The sequence below is a fragment of the Pseudophryne corroboree genome, unplaced genomic scaffold (assembly GCF_028390025.1).
Source record: "Pseudophryne corroboree isolate aPseCor3 unplaced genomic scaffold, aPseCor3.hap2 scaffold_599, whole genome shotgun sequence".
In the NCBI taxonomy this organism is placed as follows: Eukaryota; Metazoa; Chordata; class Amphibia; order Anura; family Myobatrachidae; genus Pseudophryne; species Pseudophryne corroboree.
This window is the reverse complement of record NW_026970197.1, coordinates 329,881-348,950: the sequence shown is the minus strand read 5'-3', so window position 1 is coordinate 348,950 and position 19,070 is coordinate 329,881. Positions and strand designations below refer to the sequence as shown.

The following is a 19,070-nucleotide window of genomic DNA, read 5'->3' as shown; positions in this document are numbered from 1 at the left end:
GGAGCTCACTGGATCTGGTCTTCACTCACCGCTGTGATATTTCTGATTTTTCCAACTCCCCATTTCCCCTCTCTGACCACCACCTGCTCTCCTTCAACCTATCTCCCTCGACTTCCCCATCTCTACCTCCTAAGGCTACCATCACTAAGCGTAACATTGAAGCTATTGACACCACATTCCTTTCCTCCCTGTTTGACTCACTTCTCTCTCCTATTCTCTCTCTCTCATGCCCTGAACAAGCCACTTCCACATACAATGCTTCCCTTACTTCTGCTCTTGACTCTGTTGCTCCACCAACCACTATTCACCCTCACAAATTAACACCTCAACCCTGGCACACCAAATGCACCAGATATCTGCAAAAATGCTCACGTACGGCTGAGCGACACTGAAGGAAATCACGCTCTAAGGCAGACTTCCTCCATTTCAAACTTATGCTCTCATCCTTCAGTGCTGCCCTTTCTTTTGCTAAACAGTCATACTTCAAGAACCTCATCTCCTCCCAGTCTTCCAACCCCCGGCGCCTCTTTGCCACTCTCAACTCACTCCTCTGCCCACCTCCACCTCGTCTCCCTTCCTCACTCTCTGCTCTTGACTTTGCCACTTACTTCACATCCAAAATTGACTCCATACGTCAGGACATCACATCACACCAGACTATCAGTAACCAGCCTTCTCCCAACCATTACCAACCCTCCCCATCCCTCGCACCAACTCTGTCATCTTTCTCCCATGCATCTGGAGAGGAAGTCATGGCCCTCATTCGTTCCTGTCCCCTCACCACCTCCCCACTTGACCCAATCCCCTCCCGCCTCCTTTGCCACCTCTCTTCTTCTGCTTTTTCCCATCTTTCCCACCTTCTCAATCTCTCCCTCTCATCAGGCACTGTCCCCTCTGCCTTCAAGCACGCTCTCATCTCTCCTATTCTTAAAAAACCAACCCTTGATCCAAACACTCTCTCCAACTACCGACCCATCTCTCTCCTCCCTTTTGCCTCCAAACTCCTTGAGCGTATTGTCTACAACCGCCTTACTTCCTTTCTTTCCTCACACTCACTGCTTGACCCATTCCAGTCTGGCTTCCGTCCTCTCCACTCCACTGAAACTGCCCTTACAAAAGTATGCAATGACCTCCATGCTGCTAAATCTAAGGGACACTACTCTCTACTTATTCTACTTGATCTCTCTGCTGCTTTTGACACTGTGGACCATCCTCTCCTACTGCAAATCCTTCACTCCATTGGTCTGCGTAACACAGCCCTCTCTTGGTTGTCGTCCTACCTTTCTGACCGTTCATTCTCTGTCTCCTCTCATGACTCCACCTCCCCCTCACTTCCACTAACTGTAGGGGTACCCCAAGGTTCTGTCCTTGGTCCTCTTCTCTTCTCTCTATATACGTCCTCACTAGGTAAGCTCATTAGTTCTTTTGGTTTCCAATATCATCTCTATGCTGATGACACTCAAATCTATCTTTCCTCTCCAGACCTCTCCCCTACTCTCCTCACTCGTATCTCCAACTGTCTCTCTGCTATCTCTTCCTGTATGTCCCAGCTCTTTCTTAAACTTAACATGTCTAAGACCGAGCTGATCATCTTCCCTCCCTCCCGCATAACCTCACCTCCTACAATCTCATTATCTATTGATGGCATTATCTACCCCCCAAGTGCGCTGTCTTGGAGTAAGCCTTGACTCCTCCCTCTCCTTCAAACCACACATTCAGCACCTCTCACAAACCTGCCGTTTTCATCTAAAAAATATTTCCAGGATCAGACCCTTTCTGACCCAGGATGCTACTAAGACTCTTATCCACTCACTGGTCATCTCCAGACTGGACTGCTGTAATCTCTTCCTGACTGGCATTCCTGACAAATACCTCTCTCCACTCCAATCTATCCTCAATGCTGCTTCCCGGCTCATTTTCCTCACCAAACGCACTACGTCCACCTCTCCTCTCTTACTAGTCCTTCACTGGCTCCCCTTCCCTTTCAGAATCCATTTCAAGCTTCTCACACTTGCTTACAAAGCCCTCACCCACTCCTCTCCCATCTACATCTCTGATCTTATCTCGCTTTACACTCCCACCCGTCCTCTTCGCTCTGCTAATGCACACCGACTCCTGCCTACGGATTACTTCCTCCCACTCCTACCTCCAAGATTTTTCACGTGCTGCACCACTTCTCTGGAATTCCCTACCTCTCCCCCTCAGACTCTCCACCTCTCTACAAAACTTCAAACGGACTCTCAAGACCCACTTCTTCACCAAACCCAGCCAAATCTCATCCTAAACCTCTGTTCCACGCTCTCTATGTACCCCATCTGTCTCACCCCTTTCTGTCTGCCCCTCCCTTTTAGAATGTAAGCTCTCACGAGCAGGGCCCTCTTCCCTCATGTGCTTACTCTTTTCTTACTTTAATAATCTTCAGCTGCACCAAATCCAGCAGTCTTCTGCCACCTGATACTTATTCCAGTGTCATCTGCTGATGTAGCTATGTTTATTTACCCTGTACTTGTCCTATATTGTCGTCAACTGTAAGTTGCTGTTTTCCTGTTTGATTATTTGTTTATGTACTCTGTAATTGGGCACTGCGGAACCCTTGTGGCGCCATATAAATAAAGGATAATAATAATAATAAATAATATAATATATAGCAGTACGGTACAGTAGACCACTGCTCTACCTACCTCTGTGTCGTCAAGTATACTATCCATCCATACCTGTGGTGCATTTTAGAAAAAAACATGTCTCGGCAGAGCAATCTATAAATCCATAATTTTTCAGACAGCAACAGTGGGTATTGTAATAGTCACCCAATCCATCACTTTTATAGGGTTACATGCACCCACATGCTACAGCCTGTCTCAATAATTTTACTGTCACGCTGTGTGTGTTTGTGTTTTTATTTGGGTATTTTTTGTTGTTGTAGAACTACAGGTACCAGCAAGCCCGTTATTTCCCCACCTGCTGGTACTTGAGGTTCTCCAAGTACCAGCAAGCGGGGGAGGCTTGCTGGGCCTTATAGTTCCACAACAACAAAAAACAATATTCTTTTTTTACACACATGGCTATCAGCCCGGCACCCACCACCCAGGGGTGCTGGGGACAGCCTCGGGCTTCACCTCTGGCCCTTGGGTGCCTCGAGGGGAGGAACCTCTTGATTTAAGGGGTCCCCACTCCTCCAGGGAACCCCGGCCAGGGATGACTAGTTGGAGCGGTAATGCCAGGGCCGCAGGGACCTACATCTGCATATGAAAAGAGAAAAGGGGCGTGCAGGGCATGGCAGCCTTTTGCGGCGCTTGGATGACCCCTAGTTCGCATTAAACACCTCCACCCTCCTTCGGTGTGGGGCTCATGTTGGCTATGCCCCAGCCCCTGAAGCATTCAAGCTGATTTCTTGCAGCAGCTGGGCACTGTAACAGCTCCAGAGCTGATCTGTAAGGCAAGTAAAAGGGTGTGGGCCCTGCAGCACTACCTGTAGTTCGCATTGTGCGTTGGAAGGCACAAATTAAGCAGACGGGAGAAGTCAGGATAGTGCGCAAGGGCATAGAAGGGAGCGGCTCAAGAAAACAGAAGTGGAAACAGACAGCAAACTAGGCTGGAGAGAGACCTGAGACAAAGAGATCTGAATTATTCGAGAGCCGACCAGGGGAAACACAAATTAAGCAGTCAAGTTTCCCACATTTGGGGAAATCGCAGGAGCAGCACACCCAGAGTGCAATGGGTGAGCCTTGCCCTGGGAGAAGCACCTTCATGATCATAGTATCTCACCTGGCAGGTAAGTAAGATTTGGGATAGAGCTGGGGAGGGTCGCTGCTCGGGCACCCCCCTGTCAAGTGAAGGAGATCCATCCGAGGCACCACAAGGAAACTCTCGAAACGAAGGACACTTTTTCCCGTGCCGGCATTGTAGTTAACAGTGTGAGGGGTAGGGTCCCTTCACACTGCACGGCCCCGGCCCGGCTGCCGGGTTGCAGCCGGGTCTCACCACTGGAAGGTCCGGCGGCCGGGCGGCAGCCGGGCCGTCCTTGGAGCCAGTAAACCATGTGTGTGAAGGGGAGCTTTCACACACAATGGTTTTTTCTGCAGCCGTGTCTGATGCTGCGCATGCGCACAGCATCACACACGGCTCAAAGCCGTCCTGTGTGACAGACACTGCCGGTTTCTCCCGGATGGCAAAAAGCCGGACAAACTTTGTCCGGCTTTTTGCCATCCGGGAAAAACCGGAGTGTGTGTTACAGCCCTTAGGCCATCATCTACACGGCATAGCCCTGAATTTTCCAATGCGCAGCTCTTTGCAAAAGAGAGATATTGGCAAGGAAAAGCTGTCTTGTACCTTTGCATTTTTCTCCCAAACGAAGGACACTGCAAAGAAAATTTTAAAGCCTCCTGTTAGGCCATCATCTACACGGCATAGCCCTGAATTTTCCAATGCGCAGCTTTGTGCAAAAGAGAGATATTGGCAAGGAAAAGCTGTCTTGTACCAATGGATTTTTCTCCCAAATGAAGGACACTAGAATGAAAATTTTAAAGCCTCCTGTTAGTGCTTCATCTACACGGTATAGCCCTGAATTTTCCAATGCGTAGCTCTTTGCAAAAGAGAGATATTGGCAAGGAAAAGCTGTCTTGTACCTTTGCATTTTTCTCCCAAATGAAGGACACTAGAAATAAAATTTTAAAGCCTCCTGTTAGGCCATCATCTACACGGCATAGCCCTGAATTTTCCAATGCGCAGCTCTTTGCAAAAGAGAGATATTGGCAAGGAAAAGCTGTCTTGTACCTTTGCATTTTTCTCCCAAACGAAGGACACTGGAAAGAAAATTTTAAAGCCTCCTGTTAGGCCATCATCTACACGGCATAGCCCTGAATTTTCCAAAGCGCAGCTCTTTGCAAAAGAGAGATATTGGCAAGGAAAAGCTGTCTTGTACCATTGGATTTTTCTCCCAAACGAAGGACACTAGAATGAAAATTTTAAAGCCTCCTGTTAGTGCTTCATCTACACGGTATAGCCCTGAATTTTCCAATGCGTAGCTCTTTGCAAAAGAGAGATATTGGCAAGGAAAAGCTGTCTTGTACCTTTGCATTTTTCTCCCAAACGAAGGACACTAGAAAGAAAATTTTAAAGCCTCCTGTTAGGCCATCATCTACACGGCATAGCCCTGAATTTTCCAATGCGCAGCTCTTTGCAAAAGAGAGATATTGGCAAGGAAAAGCTGTCTTGTACCTTTGCATTTTTCTCCCAAACGAAGGACACTAGAAAGAAAATTTTAAAGCCTCCTGTTAGGCCATCATCTACACGGCATAGCCCTGAATTTTCCAATGCGCAGCTCTTTGCAAAAGAGAGATATTGGCAAGGAAAAGCTGTCTTGTACCTTTGCATTTTTCTCACAAACGAAGGACACTAGAATGAAAATTTTAAAGCCTCCTGTTAGTGCTTCATCTACACGGTATAGCCCTGAATTTTCCAATGCGTAGCTCTTTGCAAAAGAGAGATATTGGCAAGGAAAAGCTGTCTTGTACCTTTGCATTTTTCTCCCAAACGAAGGACACTAGAAAGAAAATTTTAAAGCCTCCTGTTAGGCCATCATCTACACGGCATAGCCCTGAATTTTCCAATGCGCAGCTCTTTGCAAAAGAGAGATATTGGCAAGGAAAAGCTGTCTTGTACCTTTGCATTTTTCTCCCAAACGAAGGACACTAGAAAGAAAATTTCAAAGCCTCCTGTTAAGCCATCATCTACACGGCATAGCCCTGAATTTTCCAATGCGCAGCTCTTTGCAAAAGAGAGATATTGGCAAGGAAAAGCTGTCTTGTACCTTTGCATTTTTCTCACAAACGAAGGACACTAGAATGAAAATTTTAAAGCCTCCTGTTAGTGCTTCATCTACACGGTATAGCCCTGAATTTTCCAATGCGTAGCTCTTTGCAAAAGAGAGATATTGGCAAGGAAAAGCTGTCTTGTACCTTTGCATTTTTCTCCCAAACGAAGGACACTAGAAAGAAAATTTTAAAGCCTCCTGTTAGGCCATCATCTACACGGCATAGCCCTGAATTTTCCAATGCGCAGCTCTTTGCAAAAGAGAAATATTGGCAAGGAAAAGCTGTCTTGTACCTTTGCATTTTTCTCCCAAACGAAGGACACTAGAAAGAAAATTTTAAATCCTCCTGTTAGGCCATCATCTACACGGCATAGCCCTGAATTTTCCAATGCGCAGCTCTTTGCAAAAGAGAGATATTGGCAAGGAAAAGCTGTCTTGTACCTTTGCATTTTTCTCCCAAATGAAGGACACTAGAAAGAAAATTTTAAAGCCTCCTGTTAGGCTATCATCTACACGGCATAGCCCTGAATTTTCCAATGCGCAGCTCTTTGCAAAAGAGAGATATTGGCAAGGAAAAGCTGTCTTGTACCTTTGCATTTTTCTCCCAAACGAAGGACACTAGAAATAAAATTTTAAAGCCTCCTGTTAGGCCATCATCTACACGGCATAGCCCTGAATTTTCCAATGCGCAGCTCTTTGCAAAAGAGAGATATTGGCAAGGAAAAGCTGTCTTGTACCTTTGCATTTTTCTCACAAACGAAGGACACTAGAATGAAAATTTTAAAGCCTCCTGTTAGTGCTTCATCTACACGGTATAGCCCTGAATTTTCCAATGCGTAGCTCTTTGCAAAAGAGAGATATTGGCAAGGAAAAGCTGTCTTGTACCTTTGCATTTTTCTCCCAAACGAAGGACACTAGAAAGAAAATTTTAAAGCCTCCTGTTAGGCCATCATCTACACGGCATAGCCCTGAATTTTCCAATGCGCAGCTCTTTGCAAAAGAGAAATATTGGCAAGGAAAAGCTGTCTTGTACCTTTGCATTTTTCTCCCAAACGAAGGACACTAGAAAGAAAATTTTAAATCCTCCTGTTAGGCCATCATCTACACGGCATAGCCCTGAATTTTCCAATGCGCAGCTCTTTGCAAAAGAGAGATATTGGCAAGGAAAAGCTGTCTTGTACCTTTGCATTTTTCTCCCAAATGAAGGACACTAGAAATAAAATTTTAAAGCCTCCTGTTAGGCCATCATCTACACGGCATAGCCCTGAATTTTCCAATGCGCAGCTCTTTGCAAAAGAGAGATATTGGCAAGGAAAAGCTGTCTTGTACCTTTGCATTTTTCTCCCAAACGAAGGACACTAGAAATAAAATTTTAAAGCCTCCTGTTAGGCCATCATCTACACGGCATAGCCCTGAATTTTCCAATGCGCAGCTCTTTGCAAAAGAGAAATATTGGCAAGGAAAAGCTGTCTTGTACCTTTGCATTTTTCTCACAAACGAAGGACACTAGAATGAAAATTTTAAAGCCTCCTGTTAGTGCTTCATCTACACGGTATAGCCCTGAATTTTCCAATGCGTAGCTCTTTGCAAAAGAGAGATATTGGCAAGGAAAAGCTGTCTTGTACCTTTGCATTTTTCTCCCAAACGAAGGACACTAGAAAGAAAATTTTAAAGCCTCCTGTTAGGCCATCATCTACACGGCATAGCCCTGAATTTTCCAATGCACAGCTCTTTGCAAAAGAGAGATATTGGCAAGGAAAAGCTGTCTTGTACCTTTGCATTTTTCTCCCAAACGAAGGACACTAGAAAGAAAATTTTAAAGCCTCCTGTTAAGCCATCATCTACACGGCATAGCCCTGAATTTTCCAATGCGCAGCTCTTTGCAAAAGAGAGATATTGGCAAGGAAAAGCTGTCTTGTACCTTTGCATTTTTCTCCCAAACGAAGGACACTAGAATGAAAATTTTAAAGCCTCCTGTTAGTGCTTCATCTACACGGTATAGCCCTGAATTTTCCAATGCGTAGCTCTTTGCAAAAGAGAGATATTGGCAAGGAAAAGCTGTCTTGTACCTTTGCATTTTTCTCCCAAACGAAGGACACTAGAAAGAAAATTTTAAAGCCTCCTGTTTGGCCATCATCTACACGGTATAGCCCTGAATTTTCCAATGCGCAGCTCTTTGCAAAAGAGAAATATTGGCAAGGAAAAGCTGTCTTGTACCTTTGCATTTTTCTCCCAAACGAAGGACACTAGAAAGAAAATTTTAAAGCCTCCTGTTAGGCCATCATCTACACGGCATAGCCCTGAATTTTCCAATGCGCAGCTCTTTGCAAAAGAGAGATATTGGCAAGGAAAAGCTGTCTTGTACCTTTGCATTTTTCTCCCAAATGAAGGACACTAGAAATAAAATTTTAAAGCCTCCTGTTAGGCCATCATCTACACGACATAGCCCTGAATTTTCCAATGCGCAGCTCTTTGCAAAAGAGAGATATTGGCAAGGAAAAGCTGTCTTGTACCTTTGCATTTTTCTCCCAAACGAAGGACACTAGAAAGAAAATTTTAAAGCCTCCTGTTAGGCCATCATCTACACGGCATAGCCCTGAATTTTCCAATGCGCAGCTCTTTGCAAAAGAGAGATATTGGCAAGGAAAAGCTGTCTTGTACCTTTGCATTTTTCTCCCAAACGAAGGACACTAGAAAGAAAATTTTAAAGCCTCCTGTTAGGCCATCATCTACACGGCATAGCCCTGAATTTTCCAATGCGCAGCTCTTTGCAAAAGAGAGATATTGGCAAGGAAAAGCTGTCTTGTACCATTGGATTTTTCTCCCAAACGAAGGACACTAGAATGAAAATTTTAAAGCCTCCTGTTAGTGCTTCATCTACACGGTATAGCCCTGAATTTTCCAATGCGTAGCTCTTTGCAAAAGAGAGATATTGGCAAGGAAAAGCTGTCTTGTACCTTTGCATTTTTCTCCCAAACGAAGGAAACTAGAAAGAAAATTGTAAAGCCTCCTGTTAGGCCACCATCTACACGGCATAGCCCTGAATTTTCCAATGCGCAGCTCTTTGCAAAAGAGAGATATTGGCAAGGAAAAGCTGTCTTGTACCTTTGCATTTTTCTCCCAAACGAAGGACACTAGAAAGAAAATTTTAAAGCCTCCTGTTAGGCCATCATCTACACGGCATAGCCCTGAATTTTCCAATGCGCAGCTCTTTGCAAAAGAGAGATATTGGCAAGGAAAAGCTGTCTTGTACCTTTGCATTTTTCTCCCAAACGAAGGACACTAGAATGAAAATTTTAAAGCCTCCTGTTAGTGCTTCATCTACACGGTATAGCCCTAAATTTTCCAATGCGTAGCTCTTTGCAAAAGAGAGATATTGGCAAGGAAAAGCTGTCTTGTACCTTTGCATTTTTCTCCAAAACGAAGGACACTAGAAAGAAAATTTTAAAGCCTCCTGTTAGGCCATCATCTACACGGCATAGCTCTGAATTTTCCAATGCGCAGCTCTTTGCAAAAAAGAGATATTGGCAAGGAAAAGCTGTCTTGTACCTTTGCATTTTTCTCCCAAACGAAGGACACTACAAAGAAAATTTTAAAGCCTCCTGTTAGGCCATCATCTACACGGCATAGCCCTGAATTTTCCAATGCGCAGCTCTTTGCAAAAGAGAGATATTGGCAAGGAAAAGCTGTCTTGTACCTTTGCATTTTTCTCCCAAACGAAGGACACTAGAAATAAAATTTTAAAGCCTCCTGTTAGGCCATCATCTACACGGCATAGCCCAGAATTTTCCAATGCGCAGCTCTTTGCAAAAGAGAGATATTGGCAAGGAAAAGCTGTCTTGTACCTTTGCATTTTTCTCCCAAACGAAGGACACTAGAAAGAAATTTTTAAAGCCTCCAGTTAGGCCATCATCTACACGGCATAGCCCTGAATTTTCCAATGCGCAGCTCTTTGCAAAAGAGAGATATTGGCAAGGAAAAGCTGTCTTGTACCTTTGCATTTTTCTCCAAAACGAAGGACACTACAAAGAAAATTTTAAAGCCTCCTGTTAGGCCATCATCTACACGGCATAGCCGGAGAGTATGCCAGCACACACCAGAGCGCTATATATATATATATATACAGGGATAACCTTATATAAGTGTTTTTCCCCTTATAGCTGCTGTATGTTTTAATACTGCGCCTAATTAGTGCCCCCCTCTCTTTTTTTAACCCTTTCTGTAGTGTAGTGACTGCAGGGAAGAGCCAGGGAGCTTCCCTCCAACTGAGCTGTGAGGGAAAATGGCGCCAGTGTGCTGAGGAGATAGTCTTCGCCCCCTTTTCGGCGGCCTTATCTCCCGTTTTTCTGTATATTCTGGCAGGGGTTAAATGCATCCATATAGCCCAGGAGCTATATGTGATGTATTTTTTGCCATGTAAGGTATTTTTATCATGTTTTATTGCGTCTCAGGGCGCCCCCCCCAGCGCCCTGCACCCTCAGTGACCGGAGTATGAAGTGTGCTGAGAGCAATGGCGCACAGCTGTGCGCTACCTTATTGAAGACAGGAACGTCTTCTGCCGCCGATTTTTCCGGACCTCTTCGCTCTTCTGGCTCTGTAAGGGGGCCGGCGGCGAGGCTCCGGGACCCATCCAGGCTGGGCCTGTGATCGTCCCTCTGGAGCTAATGTCCAGTAGCCAAGAAGCCCAATCCACTCTGCACGCAGGTGAGTTCGCTTCTTCTCCCCTTAGTCCCTCGATGCAGTGAGCCTGTTGCCAGCAGGTCTCACTGAAAATAACAAACCTAAACTAAAACTTTCACTAAGAAGCTCAGGAGAGCCCCTAGTGTGCACCCTTCTCGTCGGGCACAGAAATCTAACTGAGGCTTGGAGGAGGGTCATAGGGGGAGGAGCCAGTGCACACCACATAGTCCTAAAGCTTTCTTTAGATGTGCCCAGTCTCCTGCGGAGCCGCTATTCCCCATGGTCCTTACGGAGTCCCCAGCATCCACTTAGGACGTTAGAGAAAAGAGGCGTTGGTTACAACTGTTGCTGTTCATCCACAAGAAGGAATTTAATGTATCAATTACAATTGGAAAGTAACGATTAAATTACAACAGCTGTATCCAGTAGGATTTTTTGGACCCTTTAATAAACATTCCGTTGTCATCAAGGGCAATATGAAATAGATCCTGATTACATTTAGATATGGATAGTGGTGCCTATATATGTTGACTCCATTGTATTTTATTGAATGTGGGTTTCTTCTGTCTATATATATTTTTTAAAAATAAAGAGCTTGTATATTTTATTTTTTGCGCTCCCTTGATAACAAGTGTGATTATCTTTAAAATTTGGTTTACTATTGGTAGAACAGTACTACCTATGGGAGCAGCATTTTATAATATATGGTGAAAATTAATAGATGTATAAAGATTAAATAAGCAACAAATTGGTGAAATAGATAAGTTTTGATAGGAGCGCTGGGTTCTATATATATATATTGACATTTGGTTATATATATGTATAGACTTTATAAATTCTTGACAGAGATGTGCCTGAGCAGCGGCCCTCCCCAGCCCTATCCCAAATCATACTTATTTTGCATAGGAGATACCATGGTCATGAAGATTGTTCTCCCAGGGTGAGGTTCATTCATTGCATTCTGGGTATGCTGACCCCTGTGATTTCCCCAAATGTGGGAAACTCGACTGCATTATTTGTGGTAGTGGGGGACTGTTTTTGTGCTTTCCTCTGGTCAGCTCTGGTAAAAGTCAGATTTATTTGTCTCAGATCTTCCTCTAGCCTTGTTCTTCTTTCGAGAGTTTCCATGTGCTGCCTCAGTTGGATCTCCTTCACTTGACAGGGGGGTGCCCGAGCAGCGACCCTCCCCAGCTCTAGCCCAACTCCTACTTACCTGCCAGGTGAGATACTATGATCATGAAGGTGCTTCTCCCCGGGCAAGGCTCACCCATTGCACTCTGGGTGTGCTGCTCCTGCGGTTTCCCCAAATGTTGGACACTTGACTGCATAATTTGTGTTTCCCCTGGTCGGCTCTCGTATAATTCAGATCTCTTTGTCTCAGGTCTCTCTCCAGCCTAGTTTGCTGTCTGTTTCCACTTCACTTTTCTTGAGTTGCTCCCTTCTATGCCCTTGCGCACTATCCTGACTTCTCCCGTCTGCTTACTTTGTGCCTTCCAACGCACAATGCAAACTACAGGTAGTGCTGCAGGGCCCACACCCTTTTACTTGCCTTACAGAGCAGCTCTGGAGCTGTTACAGTGCCCAGCTGCTGCAAGAAATCAGCTTGAATGCTTCAGGGGCTGGGGCATAGCCCCACACCGAAGTAGGGTGGAGGTGTTTAATGCGAACTAGGGGTCATCCAAGCGCCGCAAAAGGCCGCCATGCCCTGCACGCCCCTTTTCTCTTTTCATATGCAGACGAGGGTTGAAGCCAACTTTGACCCACTGCTTGGATGACATCACCATATGCAAATCCATCTGCTGCAGGCCTTCCCCCAGGAATACTTGCACTAGTTGTTGCATTTGGTTTGTTGTTTGGGGGTGCTTCAGTATTAGGCAGCCTTCTGCCCTCCCATGTTCATCTGAAAATATGTGTTCTCCCTGCAGTTGTTGTCCCCAGATGAGAGTTCCCTTGTGCTGCCTCAGTTGAATCTCCTTTACTTGACAGAGATGTGCCTGAGCAGCGGCCCTCCCCAGCCCTATCCCAAGTCATACTTATTTTGCATAGGAGATACCATGGTCATGAAGATTGTTCTCCCAGGGTGAGGTTCATTCATTGCATTCTGGGTATGCTGACCCCTATGATTTCCCCAAATGTGGGAAACTCGACTGCATTATTTGTGGTAGTGGGGGACTGTGTTTGTTCTTTCCTCTGGTCAGCTCTGGTAAAAGTCAGATTTATTTGTCTCAGATCTTCCTCTAGCCTTGTTCTTCTATCGAGAGTTTCCTTGTGCTGCCTCAGTTGGATCTACTTCACTTGACAGGGGGGTGCCCGAGCAGCGACCCTCCCCAGCTCTATCCCAAATCCTACTTACCTGCCAGGTGAGATACTATGATCATGAAGGTGCTTCTCCCAGGGCAAGTCTCACCCATTGCACTCTGGGTGTGCTGCTCCTGCGATTTCCCCAAATGTGGGAAACTTGACAGCATAATTTGTGTTTCCCCTGGTCGGCTCTCGTATAATTCAGATCTCTTTGTCTCAGGTCTCTCTCCAGCCTAGTTTGCTGTCTATTTCCACTTCTTTTTTCTTGAGCCGCTCCCTTCTATGCCCTTGCGCACTATCCTGACTTCTCCCGTCTGCTTAATTTGTGCCTTCCAACGCACAATGCGAACTACAGGTAGTGCTGCAGGGCCCACGCCCTTTTACTTGCCTTACAGAGCAGCTCTGGAGCTGTTACAGTGCCTAGCTTCTGCAAGAAATCAGCTTGAATGCTTCAGGGGCTGGGGCATAGCCAACATGAGTCCCACACCGAAGGAGGGTGGAGGTGTTTAATGCGAACTAGGGGTCATCCAATCGCCGCAAAAGTCCGCCATGCCCTGCACGCCCCTTTTCTCTTTTCATATGCAGACGAGGGTTGAAGCCAACTTTGACCCATGAAGCCAATTATTGAAGTGTGGAATCTTATATAATATATTGATTTATGCTTTATGTATCTTACATCTGCAAATATATTATAATAGGCTTACAAATTAGGTTGGCTCATAGCTAAAGGGGCAGAGATTAGCACTAGTCCAATCACACAGCAATGTACATTATATGAACATTCCTATACATATGCATGTGATTGGCTCATTTGGGTTTAGGAATTATATATCTACTTGTCCAAGAGATATGTCAAGGTAAAGTGTAATTATACTTTACAGAGATATATAATCCTGGCTCATTGACTATGTGGGTATGAATATAGCTACTGAAAACAATTACTGTCCAAGCAATACATCTGTGCACATGGTAAATATACTTTATGCAGGGATGTATCCTTCTGGCTCATTTGATATATCAATGCTCTATACCTTAGGGGTATAAATATATTGTCCAACTTTGCAGAGCCTTATATAATATATGCAGATTTGTATGATTTAGAGATTCCAAAAAATGAGTTTGAACCATGGAATAATAGCTGCAGTTGTTGTCCCCAGATGAGAGTTCCCTTGTGCTGCCTCAGTTGAATCTCCTTTACTTGACAGAGATGTGCCTGAGCAGCGGCCCTCCCCAGCCCTATCCCAAATCATACTTATTTTGCATAGGAGATACCATGGTCATGAAGATTGTTCTATCAGGGTGAGGTTCATTCATTGCATTCTGGGTATGCTGACCCCTGTGATTTCCCCAAATGTGGGAAACTTGACTGCATTATTTGTGGTAGTGAGTGACTGTGTTTGTGCTTTCCTCTGGTCAGCTCTGGTAAAAGTCAGATTTCTTTGTCTCTGATCTTCCTCTAGCCTTGTTCTTCTTTCGAGAGTTTCCTTGTGCTGCCTCAGTTGGATCTCCTTCACTTGACAGGGGGCTGCCCGAGCAGCGACCCTCCCCAGCTCTAGCCCAACTCCTACTTATCTGCCAGGTAAGATACTATGATCATGAAGGTGCTTCTCCCAGGGCAAGGCTCACCCATTGCACTCTGGGTGTGCTGCTCCTGCGATTTCCCCAAATGTGGGAAACTTGACTGCATAATTTGTGTTTCCCCTGGTCGGCTCTCGTATAATTCAGATCTCTTTGTCTCTGGTCTCTCTCCAGCCTAGTTTGCTGTCTGTTTCCACTTCTCTTTTCTTGAGCCGCTCCCTTCTATGCCCTTGCGCACTATCCTGACTTCTCCCGTCTGCTTACTTTTTGCTTTCCAACGCACAATGCGAACTACAGGTAGTGCTGCAGGTCCCACACCCTTTTATTTGCCTTACAGAGCAGCTCTGGAGCTGTTACAGTGCCCAGCTGCTGCAAGAAATCAGCTTGAATGCTTCAGGGGCTGGGGCATAGCCAACATGAGCCCCACACCGAAGGAGGGTGGAGGTGTTTAATGCGAGCTAGGGGTCATCCAAGCGCCGCAAAAGGCTGCCATGCCCTGCACGCCCCTTTTCTCTTTTCATATGCAGACGAGGGTTGAAACCAACTTTGACCCACTGCTTGGATGACATCACCATATGCAAATCCATCTGCTGCAGGCCTTCCCCCAGGAATGCTTGCACTAGTTGTTGCATTTTGTTTGTTGTTTTGGGGTGCTTCAGTATTAGGTAGCCTTCGGCCCTCCCATGTTCATCTGAAAATATGTGTTCTCCCTGCAGTTGTTGTCCCCAGATGAGAGTTCCCTTGTGCTGCCTCAGTTGAATCTCCTTTACTTGACAGAGATGTGCCTGAGAGGCGGCCCTCCCCAGCCCTATCCCAAATCATACTTATTTTGCATAGGAGATACCATGGTCATGAAGATTGTTCTCCCAGGGTGAGGTTCATTCATTGCATTCTGGGTTTGCTGACCCCTGTGATTTCCACAAATGTGGGAAACTCGACTGCATTATTTGTGGTAGTGGGGGACTGTGTTTGTGCTTTCCTCTGGTCAGCTCTGGTAAAAGTCAGATTTCTTTGTCTCAGATTTTCCTCTAGCCTTGTTCTTCTTTCGAGAGTTCCCTTGTGCTACCTCAGTTGGATCTCCTTCACTTGACAGGGGGCTGCCCGAGCAGCGACCCTCCCCAGCTCTAGCCCAACTCCTACTTACCTGCCAGGTGAGATACTATGATCATGAAGTTGCTTCTCCCTGGGCAAGGATCACCCATTGCACTCTGGGTGTGCTGCCCCTGTGATTTCCCCAAATGTGGGAAACTTGACTGCGTAATTTGTGTTTCCCCTGGTCGGCTCTCATATAATTCAGATCTCTTTGTCTCAGGTCTCTCTCCAGCCTAGTTTGCTGTCTGTTTCCACTTCTTTTTTCTTGAGCCCCTCCCTTCTATACCCTTGTGCACTATCCTGACTTCTCCTCCCGTCTGCTTACTTTGTGCCTTACAATGCACAATGCAAACTACAGGTAGTGCTGCAGGGCCCACACCCTTTTACTTGCCTTACAGAGCAGCTCTGGAGCTTTTACAGTGCCCAGCTGCTGCAAGAAATCAGCTTGAATGCTTCAGGGGCTGGGGCATGGCCAACATGAGCCCCACACAGAAGGAGGGTGGGGGTATTTAATGCAAACTAGGGGTCATCCAAGCGCCGCAAAAGGCCGCCATGCCCTGCATACCCCTTTTCTCTTTTCATATGCAGATGAGGGTTCCAGCCAACTTTGGCCCACTGCTTGGATGACATCACCGTATGCAAATCCGTCTTCTGCAGACCTTCCCCCAGGAATGCTTGTACTAGTTGTTGCATTTGGTTTGTTGTTTGGGGGTGCTTCAGTATTAGGCAGCCTTCTGCCCTCCCATGTTCATCTGAAAATATGTGTTCTCCCTGCAGTTGCTGTCCCCAGATGAGAGTTCCCTTGTGCTGCCTCAGTTGAATCTCCTTTACTTGACAGAGATGTGCCTGAGCAGCGGCCCTCCCCAGCCCTATCCCAAATCATACTTATTTTGCATAGGAGATACCATGGTCATGAAGATTGTTCTCCCAGGGTGAGGTTCATTCATTGCATTCTGGGTATGCTGACCCCTGTGATTTCCCCAAATGTGGGAAACTTGACTGCATTATTTGTGGTAGTGAGGGACTGTGTTTGTGCTTTCCACTGGTCAGCTCTGGTAAAAGTCAGATTTCTTTGTCTCAGATCTTCCTCTAGCCTTGTTCTTCTTTCGAGAGTTTCCTTGTGCTGCCTCAGTTGGATCTACTTCACTTGACAGGGGGGTGCCCGAGCAGCGACCCTCCCCAGCTCTAGCCCAACTCCTACTTACCTGCCAGGTGAGATACTATGATCATGAAGGTGCTTCTCCCAGGGCAAGGCTCACCCATTGCACTCTGGGTGTGCTGCTCCTGCGATTTCCCCAAATGTGGGAAACTTGACTGCATAATTTGTGTTTCCCCTGGTCGGCTCTCGTATAATTCAGATCTCTTTGTCTCAGGTCTCTCTCCAGCCTAGTTTGCTGTCTGTTTCCACTTCTCTTTTCTTGAGCCGCTCCCTTCTATGCCATTGCGCACTATCCCAGGATAATTATTGTAGCTGGTCTGCGGGTAACAGCTCTCAGATCCACTTCTAGAAAAAATGCAACAATGTAATTTGAGTGACAAACTGCAGAGAAGAACCCTTTCTGTGACTGCTGCACAGGGATCACACAAACTCTATTCATAGGGCTGACTTCACTTAGGGGAGATGTTCTCGCCCCGCAAAGAAGTGCGAGTATATACCGCACTTACGGTACCATTGGATTTACAGATATTTTCTTGCAGTACACTATGGGGGTCATTCTGAGTTGATTGCTCGCTAGCAGTTTTTAGCAGCCTTAAAACGGTGGAGTTAACATATCTCACGTGGAAGGTGGTCATGTTATTAGCCTTGGCTTCGGCTAGGCGAGTGTCGGAATTAGCGGCTTTGTCACATAAAAGCCCATATTTGGTGTTCCATGTGGATAGAGCGGAATTGCGGACCCATCCTCAATTCCTACCAAAAGTGGTCTCATCTTTTCATATGAACCAATCTATTGTGGTGCCTTTGGCTACGCGTGACTTGGAGGATTCCGAGTTACTTGATGTGGTCAGGGCTTTGAAAATTTACGTGGCCAGGACGGCTAGAGTCAGGAAAACTGAAGCGCTGTTTGTCCTGTATGCAACCAACAAGATTGGTGCCCCTGCTTCAAAGCAGGCTATTGCTCGCTGGATTTGTAACACGATTCAGCAAGCGCATTCTATGGCTGGATTGCAGTTACCAAAATCGGTCTAGGCCCATTCCACGAGGAAAGTGGGCTCTTCTTGGGCGGCTGCCCGAGGGGTCTCGGCACTACAGCTGTGTCGAGCTGCTACTTGGTCAGGTTCAAACACCTTTTCAAAATACTATAAGTTTGATACCCTGGCTGAGGAGGAACTCATGTTTGCTCAATCGGTGCTGCAGAGTCATCCGCACTCTCCCGCCCGTTTTGGAGCTTTGGTATAATCCCCATGGTCCTTACGGAGTCCCCAGCATCCTCTAGGACGTTAGAGAAAATAAGATTTTAAACCTACCGGTAAATCTTTTTCTCGTAATCCGTAGAGGATGCTGGGCGCCCGTCCCAAGTGCGGACTACTTCTGCAATACTTGTATATAGTTATTGCTTCAATAAGGGTTATGTTATAGTTGCATCGGTCCTGCACTGATGCTACAGTATGTTGTTTTTTCGTACTCATAACTGGATAGTTTATCACAAGTTATACGGTGTGATTGGTGTGGCTGGTATGAATCTTGCCCTGGATTAACAAAATCCTTTCCTCATACTGTCAGTCTCCTCTGGGCACAGTTTCTCTAACTGTGGCATAGAGGCGCATAGAGGGAGGAGCCAGTGCACACCCAGAACTAAAGTCTTTCTTAAAGTGCCCATGTCTCCTGCGGAGCCCGTCTATCCCCATGGTCCTTACGGAGTCCCCAGCACCCTCTACGGACTACGAGAAAAAGATTTACCGGTAGGTTTAAAATCTTATTTTCTACTTTATTCTTTTCTATCCTAGTTTATTACGACCAACTCTCATCCAAGGAGTTTGATATTCTACTACCTGCATGCAATTTAAATTGCTTAAATTGTTTATATGGTTGATTTGTCCTTCACAACCCATAATCTGCAACTTGGATGTACTTGTGTCATTGAAAATCTTATAATAAAAATGTTTATATATTGAAAAAAAAAGTTATAAGACATATGCATTCAATATTTGAAGAAACAAAATAAAATAAAGCTATGTATTGGGTTTCACTAACAAGCACATTGGAAGACTTGACTACTGTTAAAAGACATGCATTACATGGTATAGAGCCACAAACCACAATGTAGTAAAATAAAAACAAACTTACATGTGCTAGAGCTGGGGAGGGTCGCTGCTCGGGCAGCCCCCTGTCAAGTGAAGGAGATCCAACTGAGGCAGCACAAGGGAACTCGCGAAAGAAAAACAAGGCTAGAGGAAGATCTGAGACAAAGAAATCTGACTTTTACCAGAGCTGACCAGAGGAAAGCACAAACACAGTCACTCACTACCACAAATAATGCAGTCAAGTTTCCCACATTTGGGGAAATCACAGGGGTCAGCATACCCAGAATGCAATGAATGAACCTCACCCTGAGAGAACAATCTTCATGACCATGGTATCGCCTATGCAAAATAAGTATGATTTGGG

The 19,070-nt window shown here is 45.7% G+C and overlaps 11 non-coding genes and 1 pseudogene across 11 annotated transcripts; 10 read left to right on the top strand and 2 right to left on the bottom strand.

Moving 5' to 3' along the window:
- Window positions 1-3,617: 3,617 nt before the first annotated feature.
- On the bottom strand, window positions 3,618-3,780 carry LOC135035395 (U1 spliceosomal RNA). Its single transcript, XR_010230438.1, has one exon. It is a non-coding gene; the product is annotated as a U1 spliceosomal RNA (small nuclear RNA).
- A 7,601-nt stretch (window positions 3,781-11,381) lies between these two features.
- Window positions 11,382-11,545, top strand: LOC135035362 (U1 spliceosomal RNA). The gene has a single exon (XR_010230406.1). It is a non-coding gene; the product is annotated as a U1 spliceosomal RNA (small nuclear RNA).
- A 152-nt stretch (window positions 11,546-11,697) lies between these two features.
- Window positions 11,698-11,860, top strand: LOC135035335 (U1 spliceosomal RNA). Its single transcript, XR_010230389.1, has one exon. It is a non-coding gene; the product is annotated as a U1 spliceosomal RNA (small nuclear RNA).
- Window positions 11,861-12,521: 661 nt separating this feature from the next.
- Window positions 12,522-12,685, top strand: LOC135035365 (U1 spliceosomal RNA). Its single transcript, XR_010230409.1, has one exon. It is a non-coding gene; the product is annotated as a U1 spliceosomal RNA (small nuclear RNA).
- A 152-nt stretch (window positions 12,686-12,837) lies between these two features.
- On the top strand, window positions 12,838-13,000 carry LOC135035340 (U1 spliceosomal RNA). Its single transcript, XR_010230391.1, has one exon. It is a non-coding gene; the product is annotated as a U1 spliceosomal RNA (small nuclear RNA).
- Window positions 13,001-14,041: 1,041 nt separating this feature from the next.
- On the top strand, window positions 14,042-14,205 carry LOC135035394 (U1 spliceosomal RNA). Its single transcript, XR_010230437.1, has one exon. It is a non-coding gene; the product is annotated as a U1 spliceosomal RNA (small nuclear RNA).
- A 152-nt stretch (window positions 14,206-14,357) lies between these two features.
- Window positions 14,358-14,520, top strand: LOC135035336 (U1 spliceosomal RNA). The gene has a single exon (XR_010230390.1). It is a non-coding gene; the product is annotated as a U1 spliceosomal RNA (small nuclear RNA).
- A 671-nt stretch (window positions 14,521-15,191) lies between these two features.
- Window positions 15,192-15,355, top strand: LOC135035370 (U1 spliceosomal RNA). The gene has a single exon (XR_010230414.1). It is a non-coding gene; the product is annotated as a U1 spliceosomal RNA (small nuclear RNA).
- Window positions 15,356-15,507: 152 nt separating this feature from the next.
- Window positions 15,508-15,649, top strand: LOC135035351 (U1 spliceosomal RNA; annotated as a pseudogene).
- A 695-nt stretch (window positions 15,650-16,344) lies between these two features.
- Window positions 16,345-16,508, top strand: LOC135035380 (U1 spliceosomal RNA). Its single transcript, XR_010230424.1, has one exon. It is a non-coding gene; the product is annotated as a U1 spliceosomal RNA (small nuclear RNA).
- Window positions 16,509-16,660: 152 nt separating this feature from the next.
- LOC135035397 (U1 spliceosomal RNA) lies at window positions 16,661-16,823 on the top strand. The gene has a single exon (XR_010230440.1). It is a non-coding gene; the product is annotated as a U1 spliceosomal RNA (small nuclear RNA).
- Window positions 16,824-18,898: 2,075 nt separating this feature from the next.
- LOC135035391 (U1 spliceosomal RNA) lies at window positions 18,899-19,062 on the bottom strand. Its single transcript, XR_010230434.1, has one exon. It is a non-coding gene; the product is annotated as a U1 spliceosomal RNA (small nuclear RNA).
- Window positions 19,063-19,070: the final 8 nt, after the last annotated feature.